This window comes from Lepeophtheirus salmonis, chromosome 10, assembly GCF_016086655.4.
Source record: "Lepeophtheirus salmonis chromosome 10, UVic_Lsal_1.4, whole genome shotgun sequence".
NCBI lineage: Eukaryota > Metazoa > Arthropoda > Copepoda > Siphonostomatoida > Caligidae > Lepeophtheirus > Lepeophtheirus salmonis.
In genome coordinates this window covers 15,469,145-15,495,323 of record NC_052140.2, presented here as the reverse complement: position 1 = coordinate 15,495,323, position 26,179 = coordinate 15,469,145, and positions in this window count along the sequence as shown.

The following is a 26,179-nucleotide window of genomic DNA, read 5'->3' as shown; positions in this document are numbered from 1 at the left end:
TGCAGCCAGAATGATTCTTAAGGTTTTACGGTCTTTATTTTTTGTTTTATATGAAGCAAAAGGGTTCATAATTAATTTTAATTTCTTAATGTCCCGAGCAACGCCGGGAAAACCTACTTTAGTATTAATTAATATTAAAAAAAGTTATTGGATCCAGATTCTATTTTATTTATATTCAAACACTGGGAAAAATGCTCATAAAATTGAAGACAAATATATCTCAACTTTTGGTTTCGGATCCAGATCCAAAATTTACTCTCCTGTCTTTAGTCCCTAGTATAAAATATTCATTGAACGAAATCATGTGTCTCTCATATTATAATTCATTAAAAAAAAAGCCTTTATTTTTTATAAAACTCTCTGCCCATAATTTAGAACGTGGTGGCTCTTGTTGTGTTTTAAATTTCACCATTTTTTTATACACGTGTGCCAATTGACTTTGGAGTCTGTACCTGAGTAATTAGAAACACCTACTCAAATAAGTATTTTGATTACTGCTTCATCAATGATGTATACAAATATATGTATACACGGCAAAAAATGTCTAATTTGGGCATATGAATGCTTATTTTGTTTTTTTGGCTATCAATCAGAATATATATATAAAAATAAGACTTGAATGATTATAATCATTTGACTTTGATTTAAATTATGCTTGAAATGTAGGTACATACGCAACTATGCATTTCGCAAGATTCATTGCAGAGATGAAAGACTCTTTGAGAGGCATGTCCGAGAAAAAACTCGATATGGATATGTTTAAAATATACGACGTACGGTCGATGATTGCTCTAAATACATTAATTTAACTGTCCTTTTTTAGGGTATATAATTTATATATACACTGCACAAAGTCTTTTCTGCTGGGGAGAAATTAAAAAACTGATTTATGAAAAGTTTGTTTACAGGTGATATGTTGTATCGATTTGAGTAAATTGAAACATAATAAACTCTAGTTTTTTTGATTAGTTCATGAAAAAAAAAAAAAAGAGTCAGAAAAATATATAGTACTGGACATTACTGGCCAGTAAAGCCCATTTTCATGTACAAAGTGTGCAAAAAAATGAAGGCAAAATAATTCAGACTTATATAATTAATTAAATATTTCCATGGGAGGCAATCAAAATACATTTACACTTAAAGGGGTAAGATTTTAAAAGAGGGGTTAATTGTATCCGTTAAATAAAGAATGTCTTTTAAGGAGAGCATCATTGATATGCTTCACGCCCAAAAAATATCTTCTGTTCTTAATATTGCTGTCTCCATCCTTATTTAAGACTGCAGCACCGTCCAGTTCAGTATCAGTCCTGGATATCCATCCTAAAACTGACACTGCTAGGTTTTTGATGCTTCATTCAACTTTATTTATGTTTATTTTAATATGTTCCAGTACTGACAGTTGGACATCCAAGAGGCATCCAAAACAGCCATTTTTGAGAAATATATCCAATTTTCGGTAATTTAAAATGGCCTGTACTCCATGAAAAATGAAAAAGAGTACCTTTGCCAAGGTTAGTTAGTCGTTTCTGTCTAGAGTGAAATTAAAACGTGAACGTGACTCTAAATCAATCTGGATTAGTTTCGAGTGAATATTTTAAAATAATAAATTCTGGTCAATAAACAATAAATAAATAAAAAACTTTCAAAAATCAAAAGTTGTCGGAATGGAGGTAAAAAGGTAAAGGTTGTTTAATTTGCTCCACGTCCAACTGAATATCGAAGATATAATGAAGATCGTAGGATGCTCCAAGAGTCTTGTGTAAAGGAATGGTGGCTTCAAGGTAGAGCCGTGAGAGATCCCCTGGCAGCAGTAGACGCCGGAAGATCAGGATTATGGAGGATATTGACACTGCAACAGAAGTCAGGCTAAGTCAATGAGGGAGTATGCCAAGGGTCTCATTGTCCGTGATTGTACAGTAATGAGATATGTGAATGATTTGAGGAATTCTTCTTATGTACGATGACATTGGCAAGCCGCCCCAAACTGATCAAAAGAGGCCAGAAGTTTTTGACTTGGTTAAGGTATGATGGGTGAATTTGGCCATCCTTCTCGCTAGACTCTTCTGGACTACACTCTTAACGACAAATTTGAGAAGAGAGCTTATGCTACTCCTAATCGAAATTTGGATGACTTCCGTCGAGGAGCAATGGGTGGCCATATCTGATATTTTCATTGGAGAAGTACTGTGGCCCAGGTTGGAGGCAATGATAGCAGTCAAAGGAAATCATTTGAAAAATAGAAAGATACATGATTAAAGAAGCCTCTGATAAAGCCTCAATATTATATGCAAAATGCTGGCATGCTGGCAAAAGTTTAGCCTATTTGTTCGTTTTCAAAAAGTTCACAACTTTACCTTGCACACTATAACAGAAAATATTTTGTAAAACGACTAAAAAATATTACCTGAAGACGGGACACACTCCAATGTACGTACTTACAGCAAGTGTTTTTTTTTTAATGTTTAAATCCATGATTAATCGTTTGCATGAATTAATTCCTCCTCATATTTTGTTTTGAGCACCTATGTAAGTATTATTCATTATGTTAGCCTTGCACGATGTCAACAGCTTTATGTGTTATTAAACTTACTTAATGAGGAATAATATCTGATTTCTTTCTCATAAATCAGCTGTAATTAATAATCAGCGTTTAAATCAGTTAGTTTTAAGAGCCATGACGCATGCACATTAGGGTGGTTTATTTTTCAACTTTTTTCGAATTTCAATGAAGGTTAGATCGGAAAAGTGACCAAGTGGTAAGAAAATCACCAATGCAAAATTTTGTTTTTCTATGACGTTATCTCTAGGTCGCTCAACTTGAGATAAGATTAAAAGTAGACAAAAGTTATTTATGTTATCAAAAAATATTAAAATACAACATAAATAATTATTTTACATTTTTCTAAATTATTATAGATATTATTCTAACCTATAAAAAGATTCCCAATCTTTTTTTCTAAAGCTACCCGATGGACCCAAACGAGAAAAATAACATAAGATAATTTTGACTATTCCTTTCTGAAAATCTAAAAAAGGGATGCACACAATAAGTGGATCATCAAACTTTCCCCAACTTTTTTTTTTCTTTTTTTTTTGTTTCATCAGATAATTTAAGAAAATAATTATACTATAGATTCAAAAAGGTCAATCAAAATTATTTTATACGAAATAACTAAAAATGTCTTTTTACTCTCTAAATTGACTAAGTAAAGACCTTTTGCATATTTCATAATTTGATCGAGATGTGCGACCTAAAGATTATCTCGTAGGACGGTTCTAGGACAATTGGACGAAAACATTTTTGAAGAAGGGCAATTTGTCGAAGGCGATTTGAGACATATTGCTTAATTTTATTGATATATACAATTACATATTTTAATTCCATTTAAAAGGATAGTATGATAAATTGGTATTGTTGATATATATATCATATATGTAAACTAATGAGTGTTCTTTTGCAGAAAATATTTTTATATTCATTAATGATAATTTTATAAACACAATACCATAGTAGTTGTTTGAATATAGTTCAAATCTACCACAGACGCTTTTTTAAGCACCAAAGACCCCTTCTAATATGCTGTAATACATCAGGCACATGGGTTGTGTAATGGACTGCACCAAAAAACATGAAGTCGTATACATCAATAAATTTATTATCATTTTTCGGGCAAATTTTCCTTCGGCGAAATATCCTTTCGTCAGATTGTTGTTAGGTAAAATGTACATTCGGCAAATTGTCCTTTGGCAAAAATATTTTCGCCTAAACGTCTGCTCATGCGAAGGACAATACAATTTTGCATAGATAATTTTCATATCAGATCATACCTTTTCCACACTAGTTATAATCGAAATGACAAAGAAAATTGAGAATCAAACCGCTCTATACAACTCAATTTACAAGTACACTTCGATGTGTGCTTTGGAGGTGAAATGAAGGATTTGTAGCCCTTTAACTTTTATGTATTTCTTCGTACAATGTCAAGAAATTCACATAAATTATCCATTGTATTGTTTTGTAAATAAATCATATAGGAATTATATACATAAATGATTATGAAATGGCACACGTCATATTTCCGCAATGTATATTTTTTGTTTACCAATTAGGAATGTAAGGGCTACAATTTCTTTAAAGCATAAAAATACAAGATACTGGCGTTGTAACATTAGGGCTCGTGCCATAGGTGTGAATTATACATTTTCTTGGATACAGGTCGGTATGGATAAAGATCGGTTACCCCAACTCTCAGACCCAGATCCAAAACCAAAATTGTACCGATACTTACCTCGAATTTTAAGAGCATTTTACTCAAAGTCGGGATCCAACAAGTCTGATTACAGATGTCAAAACACTATATCACCCAATTGATATTTTTTACAACATAGCTACCATATTATTCATCATTCTAATTATTGTTATAGTAAATTTAAACACTTTATGACCTTCATTATATCTCGCAATTTCTCATCCGAAAAGAAACATAAAAAAGGCATAAAATCAGTGGGTAAGATTATTTATCAATTATTATTGAATAACAATTGATAAATAATGAAAGGGTAATAAGATCTAATTCTTATCCAACCCATCAATGCAAAGAATACTGTTAAGAGGAAAACAAGAAACTTCGATAGCAGACAACCAAATAGAGTGTACATATTTGTGATTGTGACCACGGCATTACCTCGTTCATAAAAAAATATACTGTGTATTTTATGTTCAGCTGTCATTTTTTTCGCTTCTTTTGTCCTTATCAGTGTTCTGAACATTGATGGGTTGAGTTGTAGTTAGCTCCTTTTAAATTGCAAACAATTTTCAACAATAGTTGAACAACAGATTCATGGTTTGGAAGAATTGCCTAAGTACCAACTGATGTGTGTCTTTTTTTGTTTATTTAACTTCTTATGAAAGGTTTCGTGATACCATAAAAGTAACGATGTTTGAGGTAACACCGTGTAAAATAACAAGACGATGCAACTGTTTATGTAGATGTCGCTCAAATCCCTGATCAAAATAAATAGAGATTCTATGTTCGATATATATAATATATTTTTTTGTAAGTATGATTAAGTAATAAGCATTACTATGAGCTTTTTAAGATCCTGACAACCCCTCTGATCTTTTTCATGATCCGTAAAAGTTCCAGAAGCCGGTTTGGGTATTAGATCTCAGATTTTTACAGATAATACAAGTTTACTTATAATGTACTTGAGTATTTTGGATTCAGATCCAATACCCGTTCCATCTCTAGTGTTTCAAAAGAAACAAAACATATGTGTATTTTTAGAATAGGACATAGATTGAATTTAAAAAAATTCAGAAATTTATGACTACAAATTAACCTAGCAGTGTTAATTTCACCAGCTATGACTAGATAGAACGTATTTGTGAATGATTACAGAACGAAGACAACATGATTTTTTTGGAATATTTCTACTGACTAAAACACATCCTTTCCTTTTTAAAAAAATACCCATGCTTCTTTGATAAATATTTATCATACTTCAACAAAAAAAAAAAAAAGAAAGATTTGATACAAAATATTATCAATCAATATAAATTATAGTTTAAAACAAAGTTGAGAATGGAATTATGTAAAAAATCAAAGTTTAAAATTCATTAGCCCATTTATCTTGTATTTTTTGTATACACAAATTTGTACATATTAAACGTTAATGCAAGGGAAATTAAAAAAGCGACCGCTTGGTGGAGGTGACCTCTTAAGCCGAATTTCTTTTTAACAATTTTAAATTTGAAAACTGGACATGGCCACTAAAAGCCGTGACATGTATACAACAGGTGGCCATAAGATCGGGGTTGACTGATTATTCCATAGAGAAAAAAATACGTGGTGGCGGCAAAATACGCCATGATTGAGCTGACAAAAGGTGGATAATATAACACGACACTTGTTAGTTTTTCTAATAATAATATACGACAATTCCAAATGGATAAATGATATTCAACTATGATTAACTCACAGGGTGTCATACAACGTTAATCAATCAATCTATTTCCTTTAGCTGACGTTGTAATTGTAACACACCTCTATACCACGAGATGAAATAATATACAATACGAGTGTGTTCCAAGAAGTACTCAACCCAACAAAGGAAATAAAAATATTAACATAATTTTCTTCCAGGTTTGTACAATTAAAAAGTGTTTTTTTTTATACATTCTGCTTTGTTTGTTTGAAATTTCGCTACACACTAAATTAAAAACTTCCTTACGACACTGCCTTTGCTCAAATGTGAGCAAACTTAGTACTCATTCTACACTCAACTTTCTCACGTCCAAATTTTCAGACATCAAAATTAAAATTTGAATTGAATTGAAAATTTGATATGATAAATAAAACAGTATAATTGTGTTATACATTTTGCCACAGGAAGTATTATAAAATAACCAACTCAAAGATATACGAAATTTAGCAGGTAATATTTTTCCATCCTTGATTTCATATATATAACTTGTGATCTTTGTCTTCTATATTTTAGGTAAATGTAGCCAATTTATCTACCTGTTTTTCAAATTTCAGGGAAAATTATCTCTTAAGTGCCACGGAATTGGAAAGAGATAGATGTTTACAGCTCTTTTCCAAGGAAAGAAAAACTGTTGAGTATTGAACAAATAATTATAGTCTCTGTATTTATTTCCCGATGGTATATCCAATTGAATACTATTTTATACAAAGTCCTGCATTGGTATGTAGGTTAAAAAATAACTTTGAATCTACGTCTCCATTAGAGACCCGTACCTTGCTCCGCTACATACCAACATTAATAAAATGTATCGTATTTTAATATTTAAATAACTATACAAAAACCCTCTATTTTGTCTTTATAATGCATTGAAACCCCGTTCCTATTATGCCTTAATCAACTGATGAAATGTATTCTAGATATTTTAATGAAGACTTTAGTAATGGGTTTCCATTATGAATGAATGTGATTCTTAATGAAATTTTTTATTTTATTCAAATCACTGAGATTGATTATGCTAATGTATTTTGGGGGATTTTTCCCTTCTTCTTCTCAGAAATTGTAGAACATACTAGTGATGTCACGGATCACGAGTCCGAACCGGTTATTGACCCGCTAGAATAATAATACATACTAATTACCCTGGATCCATATTTCCAAATTCATCAATGAACCGAGCACCATGTATTTGTACTTATCAACAGAAAAATAAAATGAAATGTGGGCATTTAAGTAATGTCTATTCTCCTTTTTTTTAGACTAGTGTTGAGTCAGTCCTTATCTAGGAAGCAGGAATAAGGTTCACTCCAGTTCAGTTCATTCTGGTCTTGTCCTACTTTTCAACTAAACTAAAAAAAAAAAAAAATGTTAACTCGAACCCTCGTAAGGTTATTGAGGTGTTTCTTCTTTCTCAAGTAATATTATTCAGTTCTATTTCACGACGTTTTTTAGACTGGACTGGATCAAATATATAATTAGTGGTGAACATCCTGTGTATTTTGAGGATTTAAAATGTAAAAGGAACCAAAAATCAACATGGTAACTCTGAATACTTGAGGAATGTTTTGCAAGAGAGCAGCTTAGCTGTCATGAAGATTTTTTAGATCAGCTGTTACAAGGGAGGAGAGGGAGAAGGAAATAAACAAGGAGATTGACGAGAATGACTTTGATATCAATTCTCTATTTTACTACAAGCCCAACAAGGGCTTGTAGTTATAACTCCACATTTGTGAGCACACAAGAATGTTCAGTGAGGTTTTGAATATAGTACAAAAATTATGAAATTTCAAATTTTTAAATTAATATAAAATATTCACAAAATATTTTCGCACAGTCATTATTATGAATTAAATGGACTTTCACCCTATGAATTAAATAAATATTGCCTCTTTTCTAAAAATTGGTATGTGATGTAACAAAAAAAAAAAAGTTAACCACTCAGGAGTTCAATAATAGTGACAACAACTAAGGAAAAGAAAATTTACCAATCAGACTATTAATTACAAAAGAATGGACAAGTTAAAAAAATACACACGACTTACATTACTAGACGTTATAATAGACATTATAATACTTCAGACATGAAGGAAGTAGCTAAACTCTACTCAATAGTGACCCATGACTTATTGCCGCCTGTGGCACAATATAAAAATTAGATAAAAATAATTCTAGAAGAATAATTTTTTACTCCCTTTGTGAATATCGGGCAGGGCGATCGCAATAAGGTAGAGTCGAGCGTACGGCCCAACTCTACCCCTTTCCTGCGCGTCCCTGGTATTACAAAGGTACTATTTTGTCAGAAAATGGGGTAAGAACGAAGTGGATCTCCATCCTGATCTAGGAACAGTATGCAAACTCCTACAATTTAGACCATGATCAGTACTACAGAATCGCAATGTATGGATCCGTAACATCACTAATACAGTCATACTACAAAGGGACATACTATAATATATTGAACTTAAAATGAAGGCAATTTTTGATCAAGTAGAACGGTAAAGATAAATGAGACAGAAAATATCTCAGCATGAGTAAGAGATTTCGAATATTCTTACCTATGGAATAGATTATATTATTATAAAAACAAAAGGGACGAACCATGCTTTGGACATGATGATAAATTTGATTTCATCACAAGGAAATAAGAGGGAAATTCCGAAGGATTTACTCGGCCATATGTGTGCAGTAAGTTCTCGAATAGCGAGTTAAACTTAAAATACTATGTAGATTTGAAAAGTCATATCTCTTTTTTATTTCGATAATATAACGGACCACATACAATTAGAGATAGGGCAAACCTAGGAGCCGGATCCGAAATCCGGATCTTGTGTACCCTATAAGCAAACTTTCATTATTCAAAGAGATCCGAGACAAGAACTGGCTTCGGGTACCCGAAAAAAGATACTTATACTTTTTTTTAATACTTAATACTTGTTAGAAATTATGACTTTATCTATATCGAATGCAGTGCTTAGAGTCACATAAACATCTACGGTTACATCGCGTGGTTATTCCTTACAACGTTACCTCATTAACACAACAATGTACACTGTATTTGGTTTTCAGCTGTCGATGTTTCTTCTTCTTCTTTTCGACTAATCAGTATTTTTAACATTGCTTGGTTTGATGAAATAAGTTCTTGTAAAGGAGTGAACAATTAGCAATTATTATTGAATAATAGTTTCATAGTTGGAAGAATTGGCTATCTACCAGCTGATTGTGGGTTATTTTTCTGTTTCTTTTATTAGGATAGGTTGCGAGATACAATAAATGTAACTACACAGCCAATGTTAATATAACAATAATTATAATTATTATAAGTATAATAGCAATACCATTGGCTTAATTATTGTTTCGGAAAAATTAATCAGTAAAATGTAACTTTAATTCCAAATCTATTGTATTAAGGTACAAAATTGGGTAAAATGTTTCGTCTAATTTTGATTTTGAATTTGGATCCGAGATTCCGGGTACCTAAAATTTACTCGAATATTTATATTGAAAGATCCAAACCGACCGAGATCCAAGCTGAGGTAGCAAATTGGACTCGAGACTGCATCTCCAATTGGACTAAAGGGAATATTTTAAAGACTGGAAACTTAGCTTGATATCCCAATCAAAAATTTGATACAAGACTTGGACTCAAAAACTAAGATTTAGACTTATTTTGGTTTTAATTTTTTTAGTGAATTCTGTCCCAAAAAAACAAAACATATATGTTTGAGATATTTTACATTAAGGCATAGAGCCCTAAGGCAAGTGCCCACAATGCTTCCCCAAAAATAGTCAATGACCGAGAGACACTTTTGTAATATCCCTTCATCTTGTTCTAATTTTTCACTTTACGAGACGCACATCCCCCCCTAATCTGAATTTGCTCTTAATCATAGAATATACTGTACCTAGTTATACATAAATTACACCAAAAGTTTTCATTCATTTAACGCTCTCTCCCCATTACTCAGACCACGAGGATACAAATATTTAAACATGGTGTGGTAGAAGAACGGACCATAGATGTACTGACAACCACATGCTGGTTTAATGTATATGTGTTTGTCAGAAGGGAATGCCCTACCGCGGCTGTTGTGATAGAAATATACACTAAATAAATTCAACAGTGAGTACTTTTTGGTATTATATGTACATGAGCCGCCTTACTAATTGAGACGCATGCCAGTGCCACCTAAATATTTATGCCGTACTATAGCTTAAAACTGACCTGCTGAAAAAAAAATAACTAAAGGAAAGATGGATTTTTAATGATGGAATTAAAATAATTATTATTACAAACTTTTGACCATCAATGATGGAGAGAAAAGTTCACAAATTCATTTATCACTCTGCAAAAGATTTTTCAGAATTTTTAAATTATTCCTTGAGTACAATTACTTTTCATAGTGTAGTAGGACTAGACCCATTAAATTGGGTCCGACACAGCACTACCCCAAAACAAAGCATTGATTCAAGTCGCAAAACTACCCAATTAGCTTGAGTGGATTTGTCTTTTTAATATATTTTTTTCTAGGGAACATTTCCCTTTTTATGATGGCACAGATAACGTCACTTTATCCTTCCAGACGTCATTTTCCCTTTTGCCGTATACCGTATATTGTAGAATTCAACTTGTTCATTTACAGGGTGAGGACTCAAAAATTAGAATCCTCTTAGAGGCCGTCTAGCCGCAGTTCTAAAAGTCTGACAATTTTGTACTTGATGTCATTTGAAAGAACTGACAAAAATCTACAATTTGATATTTGTTTTGTTTTTGTGCAATCAGAAATTTGCGAGCAAGAAGCAAACAGACAAAGGATGTAAGATCTCACCCTTGAACAAGTCGATCTTTAAAAAGAAGATCTTCCAATGAAAGCTGTTCTGGACAGGAGAAATAATCAATTTTTGGCTTAATCAAGAGCTTGATGGAACCCTCGGACCAAACTTCCAGCACAGGTGATGATTCTTAGCGTCGTTGTGTCCGACGGCAGCAAGATGCCTCTCTACTTCTTCAAGGCAAACGAGAAATTCAATACGTATGTCTACTCACAAGTCCTCATGTATGTTGTCTTGCCCTGTTTCCCAGAGACAACAATGTGTTTACCCAAGGGACGTATAATAAGGTGCAGCATTTCTGCTGGAGAACATGGCTGCCTTCTGGCCTTCCTACTCACCTTATGTGAACCTCCTGGACTTTGTTGTTTGGTGCATTTTGGAGGGCAAGACGAAATAGACTTCTTAGCCGAATGTCGATGCTCTAGAGGGTGTGATCACGGAGGAGTTGAACAACTTGTCCTAGGACTTAATCAAGGTCTGTTGACTTCTGTTCGTCCCCATATTGAAGGCATCATTCGGAATGGAGGGGAACATATTGAATAAGAAGTGTAAAAAATTGTTACAAAAATATAAAATATATAAATGGCACCAAATCAAACTATGTTGAAGTGAAAACGGCTTTTAAAATGTTATAATTTCTATGCCTCCCCCTGTAATTATAAGAGTGAACTTATAGAATTAGAATGTTAGTTAGTGAATAACATTCATGTAACCTCTTTTTTTATACATATTTAGTGTATAGCTTTGCTCCAAAGGTCTGTATTCGAACCGTGGGTCGATGATTGATTTGATTAGTTACAAATAAATTAAAAACAAATTAAAATTCGTGAATTTGAATAAACAACACGTAAAAAGAGAAACAAAACAAAATGGTCATACTTAATGATATGTGCACTAGGGGGAGAGGGGGTAAATGTCGACTACTACAATTTATGTAGGTAGATTGGTTGGACTGTTTCTAGTGCAGGGAGCAGTCTTTTGATAACCATACAACCTTAAATTATGCTTTTATTGTTATTTTCTTATTACAGTGTGGTTAAGTGGATTTTAATCTTTACTTATTGTTATTGTTTTTTCTTAAAGGTAATGCATAATTATAATCATGTCTTAGCTCTAGCTACAGAGTCTACCTATAGTTGAACAATCATAATAACATACATTTGAGAGCGTAAGGGGTAAAGAGTACCCAGACTGAGAGGAGATAGAAATTTATATGATAGCATTTAATAGAGTATCATCATCGTCTATAAAGATTTATTTCTCAAACTGCAACTTGTAATATTCTAAGATAGCATATAAATGCTTAGATCACAATAAATCTTCTTCCCTTGCTTCAGGAAGAGAACACTTTAAAGCATATTTATATCAATATGTAAGGGAAGGGGGGTTTGATCAAACCAATCATGTTTAAAGATGATTTTTTCAAATGAGCTACAAGCACGAATCCTCCTTAAAATAAACATGATTAAAAATCTTTTAATTTATTTATCAAAACGTCTTTTAATTTCTTATAAAGTTAAAGCCAAGAATAAAAAAACTGTTATTTCTTTATAGAACCCACATGCATAAGTAGATAGAGAGGTCATTTTCAAATAGCAGAGTATAAACAACGTAATCATAAAATAACTCATTAGCTAACATGTTGACATGTATGTTGACATTAGAAGATTTTCACTCTGACCCAATCATGTCAGTGTAGTTATTCTAAAGTAAAAAGTGATTAAGGCAAACAAATTGGACGATACAAGGCCTGAAATGCTCTTATATATTTACAAGGTGCGGCAACGTAATCTCTTTTTTCCAATAAACAATTCAACACCTTTTATTAATCATCAAATTGACATTCTTAAGTTTATAATGCCACATTAAAAGTAAAAGTTTGGAAAAGGATATCAGATAGGCATCGTCTCCCATGGATCATACGCTGAATAAACCCAACATCGATATTTTAAAGATAAGTGATTTTTTCCTTTTTTGTTTCTCTCTAAATAAATTTTTCAGTGAAAGGTTTTTAGAGGGTTTTTAGTTCTAATTATAATATATTTTATGATTATATCTATATGGTCGTAATACAACAACAGCTAATCGTATGCAATTTTTGTTTCCTCGATTCTGTTCCGGCAATTTTGAAGTCAAAGATGGTCAATTTTTTGAAAATGTGGATAAAATAATGGAACCTTGGAAGTATTGTTTGAATTGCCAAGGAGATAAATATTATGGAAAAATACAATTTTTTTTCTACATCTTCTTTATGATTACAGATCAAACCGAGCTCCTCTGCCTTTACGTCTGAACAAAACTATCGTGAGATAAATGAACTCAATGGATTATTAATTTATAAAACAACTCATATTTTATGAAGGGGACTTCTCCCCATCTTTTAACAAAAAAAAAAAAAAAAATAGTTGTATCATCTTCCATTAGATTCCACAAATTGTGAGTACTTGATGAAAAGTCTTAAAATGATAAAATTAAATTGTTTTCTCAACCGTTTATAAGTACAAAGTGCTCATACAAATTTATAAAAAAAAATGATTGCCATTTTATTGAACTATAAATAAAAAACATTTTCAAAATTCAAAACTTTTTACCAGTTAACCAGCTAACATTCAATATTTATAAAGATGGTTCAAACTGTGTTAACCGAGTTTTTTCTTTTCTAAAGCAGCACTTATAAACCTCCGAATCCATACTTTTTCCATACACAAATAAGTAATTTATACTGTAATATCGATGTAGGTATGTTGTGTATTATTTTGACTTTCTTGACTCCGTGCAATAGAGGCAAAAACAAAAAAGTATATTACTAAACGAAACAAATTACAGTTTTACTGTTTACCTTCGTTCCCAGCTGGATTTATAGTGCAGACATTTAAACCTACTAATGTACAATTGTGTCAAACTGTCAATGAAACAACTCACTTTGACTTTTTTTCTTCTATCCATGGACCAAACATGATCTGCTTGAAGTTGTCCAAAACATCATTAAAGGAACATACAAAAGAATTATTATTCAACAGTCCATAACTTTTTTGTTTTTATTTTAAATTTAGAAGTCGGGAGATAATTTTCTTTTGGTAATAAGTTCCCCTCTTCCATACATATGTATGTATGTAGTAGCAAGGGGTAGCTCCAGCCCCTGGGGTTAGATAAACCACATAAGTATATATGTGTACATATAATTCATCTCTCCCTTAAAGTCTAATACACATATTATTGCATGAATCTTTCTTTTTTTGAGGGGGAGAGAAGATTTATTGAGTCTTGGAACTTGTATGTATGTATACATAAAATCCAAAATAAAAACGATTACATTAAAATAAACCAAGTTAAAAGGTACAGAAGATATATGGGTAAGCACCAGAGGTGGGGATTTGAAACTTGGGTTCAAAAGTTTCGGACATAGTATTATTTTTGTTCATCAAAGTTGAGTAGCTCTGGAATAATAATCAACATCATTATATTTTTTGGGGACTGTTTTTTTTTGGATTTTGTTGCTAAAAAAATTTCACAAATTGAATGTCAGATATTATATTTTTTGGAAAAAAAAAAATCCACAACTATTCACAAAAAAATTTAAAAAAATGTTATAAATCCACATTTAAAAATTTAGAAATGAAATTTTTTGAAAAAAAATTCAAATATTAATTTTTTTAGAAAAAAAAATCAAAAATCCACAGCCATTCAGAACTAATAAATAAATTCAGGCTCTATTTGGACTTACCGTACATTAACTTTTTCCCATTTCTGTGTTTGAGTAATTTTCATTAATAAAAAGTCAAATATTATTTCGACTATCTATGGAATATTCAATTATTGCATTGTCCTCATAGCAAATTTGGCTATCAATTGTTTACTAAAAATGTGTCATCTCAATGATGATTTGGAACTTGTAGAAAACATATCAACTTTTTGAAATAGACATCCCCGGCCATCAACAAAAATCACCCAATCGCGATTGTAAGTGCCCTGATGACATTTGTTATTCGAATTTTAACTCGAAAAAGTACCATTAGTGTTGGATTTCGGTCTGTCAATCCTAGACCGGTCTGAGACTGTTACATTTTTTGTTGGACTTCATTAGCTCGGTCCAAAATAAAAGCCTGGTCTGGACCGGTGTCATATAAAAATTCGGCGTAGATCGGTCCAAAGGATATATTTGGTCTAGTTTGGTCCCAAAAAATCGGTCTTGACCGATTTTACAGATAAATTGTTTAAAACATGACATTATATGTTTTTTCAAATACAATGCCGTTATATGAGGTTTAAACGGAGATAGCTCAGATTAATTTTGATTCTTCTATGTATGAAGTATTTTTTTCTAGAAATTATCGTGTACTCTTGAGATTTTTGAAAAAATAAATGACAGTTGATTTAGAAAAAAAAATGGTCTCTAATAGTATATAGACCGAAAAAAAATCGGTCCATAAAGTGAAACGAATCAAAATCGGTCTACAAAGTGAAAACGAAAAAATCGGTCCACGGTCTCATATCGCATTCTGGGCCGAAAAATATGTCCAAATACGTCTAGGAAAATCATTTAAGACCGTACCAAAAAAAAAAAAAATCAGTGCTGGACCGAGTCTCAAAACTAATAGATATTTATTTTATCAGCGGAACCAGTACCAAAATATTATTATCGTGACAATACTAATATGGACCCTATATTATAATTGTGGTCTTGAATGGACTCAAAATAAATCTGATAACTAAAAAATACAAATATTGGAGCATTCGAATTTGACTCCATACAAATATTTAAGGGCTTGGAGTTGTGAGAAAAAGGCTTGAGACATGTAGAATTTGTAGCAAAATAACATTTTCTTACTTCTGGTAAACACTCGCTTTTTGACAAATTTTTATATAGGTAATTCTTTTTAAACTATTCTTCTCAAAATAATTTAAATAATTAATTACAATTGGATTGGAAAGTAGTTTCTACGAGGCGTAATTCAGTAATTTAAGTCTGAAAAAAAGTAATTAGTTATTTTTTTTTATAGGCGGATAGATGGAATGAATGCTTCTGTTGAGAGTATTTTTCCAATTAAATAACATATATACAATACACAACAAAGCCCTTATGTCCGTTCCAGCTAATTAGGAAACCCCTCAATATTTAGAAGTTAAATATGCAATAAGGCAAAGGTGGTGGTGATGTTAAGTAGTAATGACCTTAATTTAGACAATGAGAATGAATTGCTCACAAAAAAAAAGGGAAGAAAACGGTTATTTATGTCTTTTCAATATGTATGAGTTAGGGATGAATCGAAAACTATAAAAACGGATATCATCTATTGGATATTCCTGAAATATTTAGAAATTATGGATAATCCACTATGCCAATTTGAATATTTGATACATCACTGATCAGGTAGGCGTTTTCTGCAGTCAAACTTTATATTAGTAGATAGAGTTGAGAGGACTTTGACCTGCGTTCACGCCTCTCTCTATCACTCTAACAACCCCATCATTAGAGATATGGAAATTGTCCGAAATCCTAATGAGCATGCACTTATAACAAAAACATATATTCTGATAATTTTCGAAAGTACAAAATAATGGACAAATAAAACTAAGTTACCGATGAGTAGACATATAACGTGTCTTGTATCCAGACCCCAAGTACCTGGGTACAGTATAAGTAAACTTGTATTTTCCAAAAAGATCATAGACCCGAACAGACTTCAGGCGCTCGAACTTTTACGGATCATAAAAAAGATCTAAGGGATGTCCAGGTCTTAAAAAGCTTATACAAGTATGGGTATAAAAAATATATTAATTATATCGAACGTAGCATCTCTATTTATCTTGAGCAGTGCTTGGAGTGACATCTACATAAACAGTTGCATTCTAAGGTTATTCCACAGAGCGTTAACTCATTGCACATAAATGTACACTGTATTTGATTTTCAACTGTCGATGTTTATTCTTTTTCCCCTCTAATAAGTATTTTTAACATTGCTTGGTTTAATACAAATGAGTTCTTATTAAGCTGTTTTGAACAATTAGCAACTATTATTGAATAATAATCTCAAAATTTGGAAGAATTGGGCGTCCATCCACTGCTTGTGGGTCATTTTTCTGTTTTTTTATAGAAATATAGGTTGTGAGATACAATGAACGTAACGACGTGTCCAATGTTATTATAATAATAATTCTAATTATTATGTTCAAATAGCAATAGTATTGGATGATTCATTGTTTTGGGCATCCCCCATGAGTAAACATAAACTCTAATCCGCATTCAATTATATTCAGGTCAAAGTTAGGGTAAAATGATCATAAAGTTTCAGACAAGTATTTCGGTTACTAGAAATTTACTCAAATATTTATGTCTAAGGATCCGAACCGAGCTTTTTTGTTGCACCAAAATAGTTCCGTCCAACAAAAAGCTCTGTCTGTACCGGTCTCATACAAATTTAATCTAGATTGGTCCCAAAAAAATTGGGTTTAGACCGATTTTATAGATAAATTGTTTATAACATGACATCATATGTTTTTTCAAGTACAATGATGTTATATGAAGTTTAAACGGAGATAGCTCGGATTAAGTTTGATTTTGCCGTCTATTATATATATATAGTATTTGTTCTAGAAATTATCGTGTACTTTTGAGGTTTTTTGTAAGAAAATGAATGACAGTTGATCTAGAAAAAAAAAATGGCCTCTTATAATATATGTGACCGAAAAAAATCGTTCCATATATTGAGACGGAAAAAAAAATTGGTCAATAAAGTGAGACGGAATCAAAATCGGTCTACGGTCTGAGACTGTGGTCTCGACCGAAAAATCGGTCTAAAAAAAATCACTGAAGACCGAATCGGAAAAAAAAATTCAGTGTTGGACCAAGTCTCAACACTAATAAGTACTCTTACATAATAAATTGACTCGAAATTATTTATCAATAGTGATAGCTATATGACAAATAGTCAGATAAAAACGAATACAAGCCAATAAACAAAGATCTGAATTCCTTTTACATGCCAATGAGTAATGAATTTCAAGGGATCCGCTTTTGGGGGTAATTTTTACATTGATATTCTGAGTACGAGTTCACGGCTACGATTATTCCGCAGACATGCCCCCTTATTATTATATATCATGAATATGTAGTTACTTTGAGACCTGAATTGTGAAGTCAAGGCTGGATTTGGCTTCATTGGCGTTGAAGTTGCACGATTTTAAATAGTGGGAGTTTGAAGGCCTAAAGAAAAATTCAAATAGAAGAACAGATTCAATTTATTATCTTTGTATTTTTTCTTCGTCATATACACTTTTTACGCACATTAGTAATATATATTTTTTCAATTAAATCTGCTTATTCTAAACCATTTACAGTCTTTTAGTTAAATAGTATTTATTTCGGAGTCAAATAGTTGCTGTTGGAGTGAAATAACTTCAAATAGTTTGATTCAGAGGGGAATAATCTCATAAGTTGAGTCGGATTTGCATTAAAACCCACCAACTCTATAACCCTGTCTAAGACATTCACTTTTAGGGATACCCTTTGAGATGTTTGGTATATATCCAATTGCTATAACTTATATAAAAGTCATTTTCTTTAGAAAAGTATTTTTTTTGCCAAATTAAAAGATAAATTAATCTTTTTTGTAAAATGGATTTCTGCATCATTCATTAAAATAATATCCAATCAATATAAAAAGAAATCCATGAATTAAATGTATACATAGAAATGAGTTCATGAATGACCAAATAATCAAATTTGAAATGAAGTTACGATGACCACCTATCATGAATATCAATAATTTTATATACTATATATATATACGTACATATATTTCAAATGATTTTTGTCTTCCTTTGAGTCAATAATAATAATGAGACTTGAAAAATATTTATTCAAAAAAAAAAATCATAAATAAGTTTGTTAAATTCTTTTGGATTGTTATCGAAAAAAGAAGAAGTCTAAAAAATATAGTTATACGAGTATTTATATACCATTGGAGTTAAATTCATTCCAGGGTGTAAGTATGGCCATGAGATAATACTGAACAACAAAGTTCCATAAATTGAAAATTATATTGAACAACGAACATATTTGAGGGTAGTTACATGCTCAAAGATTTATCAATGTAACAAAAAAATACTTATTAAAAGTGTTAATTAATTCATTAGTCTTTTAGACAATGAATACAAATTTATTGTGTAAAAATTTGGTAATTCTAATTCGACTCATCTTCAAGCAGTCGAACAAAACGTGGAAAATTTCAAGCAGAGATACATCGGGCTTTGGGCTATGGGGTGTTGGGTTTCTCGGCCAACTTGTGGGATGTGCATGACCATTTTTGATATTCTACAGGGGTTGACAGCAAAGTGTGGATTGTTCTGGTCAAAAGAAGCCCTCAAATTAAGTTTACGGGGATTTTATCTGTAATTTGGAATCTTGTATCTACATTTTTATACAGTTTGATCAATTTTGTGCTTAATTCTTCTACAGCTCTTTCTTTGCTCACAGAATAATCTGTCTTTAAATCTTGGGCCAAGAAGAGTAGAAATAGTCAAAACATTAATTTCTTCCAATTTCTAAATGTAACACCTACAAATAATCAATTAGGTCATTGTCAGCTTATTTTTCATAAAATGTCAAATCGAGAATGATGTCATCGATTAGTTGTAAAGAAATCATTTTACATTATGAATAAATGTTGGGGTGGAATGTTTACGGTCATAGGCTCTTTGGTCTTGGCAAAAGGAGGTTCGAACAGTGGGCTTCTAGGGTCAGCCCTTCATTGTTGCATTCTAAATACAGTCCCCAACAGGAACATTTTTGAAAACAAAACTCAACTCCCATCAGAATCCAGGTCTCCCAGATAAAGTTATATAACTCTTCAGTCTTGAGTCTTTGAACGAGAGTCTTCAATGTTGACTTGTAAGCCTCATCACTTCAAAACTATTTGACAAAAGTACAATTCGAGTATGAACAATCGTGAGACCAACTCTCAATTTGTTATATATTAGTTAATGTTACTATTTAGTTACATAAAAAGAAAAACGGTTCTTAAATGGTAATAATAAAAATTAATTAATTGAAATGCAGAAGATTATCCGTGAGTCCCAAATGTCTTCCTCCTTTTTGTAAAAAATCTAAATCTTTCTATTTAGAGTCTGAATCCAATCTGGAGTTGTAGTTTAAATATAAACTGAAAAGTATAAGAGTTTCCATATTAGTTATTAAGTGTTCTTATATACTTATGTCATTTCGGATCCGTAGGAGAGAAGGGATCCTTGAATTGTTCTAGCATGGATGACGATAAGAAAAATATATTTCATACTTTGTTAATTTTATAAGTTTGCCCACTGATTAAGATTTTCATTAGATAGAGGTAGAAAGACTGGCTAGACCACACCATGATCTCAATGTGATTCTTCTAAAACCCTTTCTTTGTTGCTTTAGCAATATGTTTTGGATCATTATTGTGCTGAAAGACTTATTACATGATCCATATACAGTGACCTCTCTAATAGAAGGAAATTATGTTATTTTGTCTTCGATGCCATGAAGGCGTCCTTTCTCATCAGCAGAGAAACACTCCCATAACATAATGATTCCAACCCTATGCTTGACAGTGGGGAGGTTGTTCTTGAGATTATACACAGCATTTTACTTCTTTAGCCACTTTTTGTTTTTATACAATGTGTCTTACTTTTAAAAACAACCTACTGTTAAAATTATAGACCGTTCTTTTCTTTGTCAAGAGGTAAATTCACAAAATCGGCAAGAGATCAAATACATATTTCCCCCATTGTGTATACTTACGTTGGGCTATAATGTCTGGAGAGTGTCTATTTTTTCATCCACGGACATAAAATACAGAGAACAGCTATTGTCAATCTTTTTATGTTATATACCAGCTGATAATTAAGAACTTTTAAAATTTGAAAAGTTTAGACAAAATGTTATAAAATATTTAAATATATATATATTTTTTTTAAAGACATTTTTAAAAATCTTATAATGAAAGCTATATTTGGTCGGGAGTTGAACTTCCCTCCGTAACCATAGTTTGAGAACCACTGCCGTATACAATTATAAAATGCTTGTGAATCTCAAACCTTATTAAAGTTTGAATTGTTTAACTTAAAAGGCTCCTTAATCAAGTTTGGATATGTTAACTTTGATCGTCAATTAGAGTGGTCAGCCCTGCTATGTGCAGTACCTGTTTTAATGGGTGCATTTGGGACACTTTCCGTATCCCCATACAAAATTTTGATAAAGATTTGTTCTGTTGTTTTTTCTAAGAAAAACAACAGTTAAATTCTAAATTTAAAGTAACGGCGGTTGTATTAAGGTTGCATTATACAATAAAGGTAACAATGTGCTTGAGTATTGCAGGTTTACATCAAGGTTAATAGATTTACATGGTTAATCCATCATGTAATCAAGCTTGCTAGAATTTTTAATCTGTATATTGTACCGACTCCTGGGCAAATAAGTAATTATAAATAAACACGCAACCACGCATTTACTATGACGTCAATATTAAAATTGTGGTGGAAGTCAAACATCAGTCGTACACGCGTTATTGTGTTACAACTAAATATTCAAAAACTAAAAAAACAGGAGTCTTATCAGTGCGGTCCTAATAGAATTTGTAAGTCCTAAGAACCAGTCCTTATACGTATTTTATGAAAATTACAACAGCTGAAATTATATAGTTACTACTAACTACGTTATTTTAGTCGCTTAAAATTTTATCATACTAATCAATAATCTCTTTCTATGAGAAAATATACATGAAAGTAAAAGTAGGAGATGTTTGACAAGAACGTATTATTATACATTCAAGCTATCCTTTATTAGTTCTTATTTTATTCAATCCTAGCTATGAGTAAGGAAAATAAAAATATACCTAGGACTGTAGGACTGAAAGACGGATGTATTGGTTATTAGGACCGTTGAATGATTAAAAGATCTGAGCGATAAATAAAAAGGCTGAAAAAGGAGGAAAAAAGCCTGATTGGGAAATCACTCCGAGGCTTGATCTAACACTATGTATATGTGATCGGTTTTCATTACCCAGATACGATAACAAGAAAACAAAAAATGACTCTAACCATAAATATAAGGACAACAAACATGTATTTTTGCCATATCCCCCCGATAGTAAAATCCCCCTTGGCTATGCTCTATCAAAATGAACCTTTAAGGTAATTTATTTATCTATTTTAAGTAACTAAATATTTATGTAGATTAAAATTTATTACATAGTGTTTGTTTGTTTGTCCAAGGACATTAATGAACTTCTTCAACAAAAGCAGTGAGACCTTAAAATACCCAATATTCACACATATTTTTTAACCAAAAAAACAAACAAAAACCAACGCCTTATCAAGAATACATCAGCTATCAAAGTGGAGCCCCTAGATGTACAACTACCAGCCTCCTAAAGCACAGAAAAAATAATAATGGAATGTCCTTATTTTCCTTGTACAAATAGGAAAGTATTTGCAATACATTCTGTTTTGTGTATTGACACAAGAGTCAGAACATTGTTTGTTATTCTGTATGTATGTAAGTACATACATATATTGAATAATGTCTTTGTTCTTTATTTATTTACTTAAAAAATTTGTTTGGAAAGTTTTTAGTAGATGTACAACTAGCTATCAGTACCTATCATGGTTTCTTATTTCCCGGAAAATTGGCGATGAGTGGTATTTCGTAAGTAAACCATAAGTTTTGGGAAATGTTAGCTTTTATTTTTATAATTTAAGAAAAAGAATAATTTTTATACAATAATGATCCAGACTTTATATTCCCACATGAGGAAAAATAAAAAGAAGTTTGTTAAGCTGAATACGTTATTATTTAATGTGTATATAATTCCTTGGCTAGTTTTATCAATTTATAATAGGGTTTTACCATTTCCCGTATAATTGTCGTCGAGTAGAATCCCGGGCATACCGTTTTTTAAAGTACTTATTTTTATACTTTAAGAAGAAAGAATACATTAAAAACTAGTTCATGGAATTTCAAAGACCTGGAATAATCACACACTATTTTTATTTACTCATATAAAAGGAGTGATTGAAAAAAGAGAGGGGTAGGACAAAATTTTCCCCTCCAGACATGCCTAGATACTGTAGTCTAAGGGGTTCGTGTCTGGAGAGGACGTCAACCATATATTGAGGTCACAAAAGTAAGGAAAGTTGTCTCTCAGGAAGGCCTGGGTCTTAGCGACGCGATTAGACGGAACTCCGTCTTAAAAGAAAACAAAGTTGTTCCCTAACTCTTTCCTAGACCAAGGTAGTACTTTCTTATCCAAATGTTCCATGCATTGAGCTTCTCCTTCCTCTCCACAAAAATAGGAGGGCAGACTCCAAAATCCTGCATTTTTTGTTTTGAAGACATGTCTCACTGAAGCAGAAACATTCGCTGGACGTTCGATTTTGATGTAGTGGCTGTTTTGCTTATTTCACAGAGGCATCAACGTTGACATTTTTTCCTGCAGAAAAGAACAGAACGTTGCCCGAATTTTTGTTGGCCTTGAGAAAATTTAGAATCTTCTTTTCTCTTTTTAATCGTCTCAGATTGCTTTGTTCAGAGATAAGATGTCTTGCTGTCCAACACCGGAATTATGCACCAATGTCCTTCCGGATTGGAAATAATAAAATGTGTACCATTAGATAAGATCCACCCTGTATATGTGTTAGAAAAACTTTCTGGGAGACAAGGATTAATATCAGTAGCCCGTTTTAAAAGTGTCACCACTCCGATACCATTGTAGTACCGGTATACGGTACTACAACACTTGTACCTACAACATAGTTATATAAGCAACTACAAGCCAAGGTCAGAACTGTGTGTTTAGTCGTCATGTGTAAATACAAATCAGGTATATTTAACCTATTTACCTTTTATTTCAATTTATTGGTTTAGTGCATACCATTCAAATGTTCCAACATGAGTACATTAAGTATATATTGTATGGCTTCATCATTTACTTATACTCCGATTCGAAATTGGAAGAGCAAATGTAAGGAAAGAAGTCTGAAAAAAATTTACTTTTTTAGTGAAGAAAAAATTTGGGGTTTGTCAGTTTTTTGATGTGCAAAAACCCGAATCTGTAATAATGTATAAATATGATCCAGGTTCAGCTTTTGGTTTTATTGTTAGACATAAATTAATAAAGACTAATTGTTTTTTTTTTTTATTTAATATATATTTCATTTTTTTAATTCCAGGTATGGCAAGATAATTTCCTTTTTTTATAATGCTTGGCAATAAGACTGCAAAAAGGACAAAAACATAATCAATTGAAAAATGACCTCACAAGCAGACAAAATAATGTAGATAGCTACCTACTTTGCCCAGAACATACACCAACAGAGATCCGAAACTTGACTTAGAAAAAATAGAAGGCCAATAAAGAAGATATTGGCATTGAGACGAGTTAAACAAAATTGATCACTGGCACACACCGCATAGGTGGCTAGTCCTTTTTGGAGACCAACATTCCTCCAAGAAAATAATCTGGTCAACTTTCCTGACCAAATGCCAACTTGTGCGTCTGGCTACAGGTCGAGACCAAGGCCTGTCAGACAAGGGTACCGGATCTTAAAGCTATCCGTGCTTCCATTGACGAGCATTGGAACTCATAGCGCCCTCAAAGGAATATTAAACTGGTTAGAGCTTCCAATAGTACATCAAAGCTATTATCAAATTAGATGTGGGCAACATTAAAGATTAGAAATGGCAACTCAAGAGCCAAACTTTGCACAAAGTTTATTTCATGAAACTCCCCTACTTACACAAAAATTAAACTTTTTAAAATCAATCATTCAAAATGTTTAGCTTTCAATTACGCATCCCGTACATTAAATCTTATATTAGTAAGAAATAAGAATTTGAAGTTTTTTTAAATGTCTTTTTGAGTATTGATACTAGAAGTGAAACAAATCATTAATCGAATATTTCGAGTTTTGATTATTCGAGTTCATCGAATTATCAAAAAGTATTTTGAAAAGATGACTTTTTTTTAGTTTGAGTAATGCTCGAATTCAAAAATAGTTTATTATATAAAAAAATATGTATATTCCAAATCATTTAAAAACGAGATCAATTGTCCAAGGAGTTATTTCGTAGGACAAATCATATTATTAAAAAACCAATATATTTTTAGCATCTTTTAAAATATTTATATTACATCTCTGCTAGTGAACATCCTTTTTACTTAGTTTATTGAACTGGGGTTAAACGTTGGCCCAAATATTAAGCAAATTCATTACCTGATACAAGGTCGACATATACTCAAAATTAAGCTAACTATTTCATTCATTTGACACACGTAAATATCAATTAAAATGCTTAAAATATCTACTTGAGGTCAAAACAAAGAGAAAAAATACACTATTTCTTAAAACTATTCTGAGCAGCATTAGATGGAGCATCAACAACATAGCCTTTGTGATTAATATAGTTAAAATATTATTATTTCATTTTTGATCAAAAGTGATATAAAATACTTTTAACAAATTGTAAGTACTAAAAATGTATTCATTAATTTTGGTGAGGTTTAGAATAATATAACAGCTGATATTAAATAAGTAGCAGCAGGAACACCAGAAATTGAAAAAAAGAAAATAGAAATGGTAAAAGAACGACTTTAAAGCGAACAAATAAATTAGATTCAACAAACCTTCATTAAAAATTGCAAAATTTACTAAATATTTTTCCAAGAAAACACATACTTAAAACATTCTAAAATATGTTTTAATATGAAACTAAAATTTTTGGGGATAAAATCTACTTTAAAGAGATTTGAAGCAATTTGTTAAGCCGTGGGATATAGAAAATAAAATTCAACTACTAAAGGGTTGAACAGTAACAGGAATAAATCTGTTACTGTTTACATATTAAACCTAAAAAAGTAATGAAAGTTTGGTACACTAATGAGACAAGTAAAAAATAAAATAATATTTGAATGTTTGAAATCTCTATTCAAATGAACAAACTATTATATTTTTTTCTACATAAATTATATTTTTTTTTTTTTCCTGAAAGAGGGAAAACAACACGTTTAAAGTCATTAATCTCTGAAAAGTTTTTTTTTCCTTTTACCTTCTCGCACCTACTAATTTAAAAAAAAAAAAAGAACAAAAAAAAAAAAAAAAATACGAAAAAGACAAAATAGGGATGATTGTTGTTGTTAGTGATAGACTGACCATGAGTCTAAGAAAACCAATACCCTCTATAAGCGTTAGGGTGTCTTGTTTTCCAACTTTTCCCCCATTTCGATTACCCCTAGTGCAGAAACGTTGTGAATTTGTAAAATATTAACCTATTTAAAATAGTTCTTCGATGTCATCTTTCGTTTGCACATCTTGGTCAAATTTCGAGAAA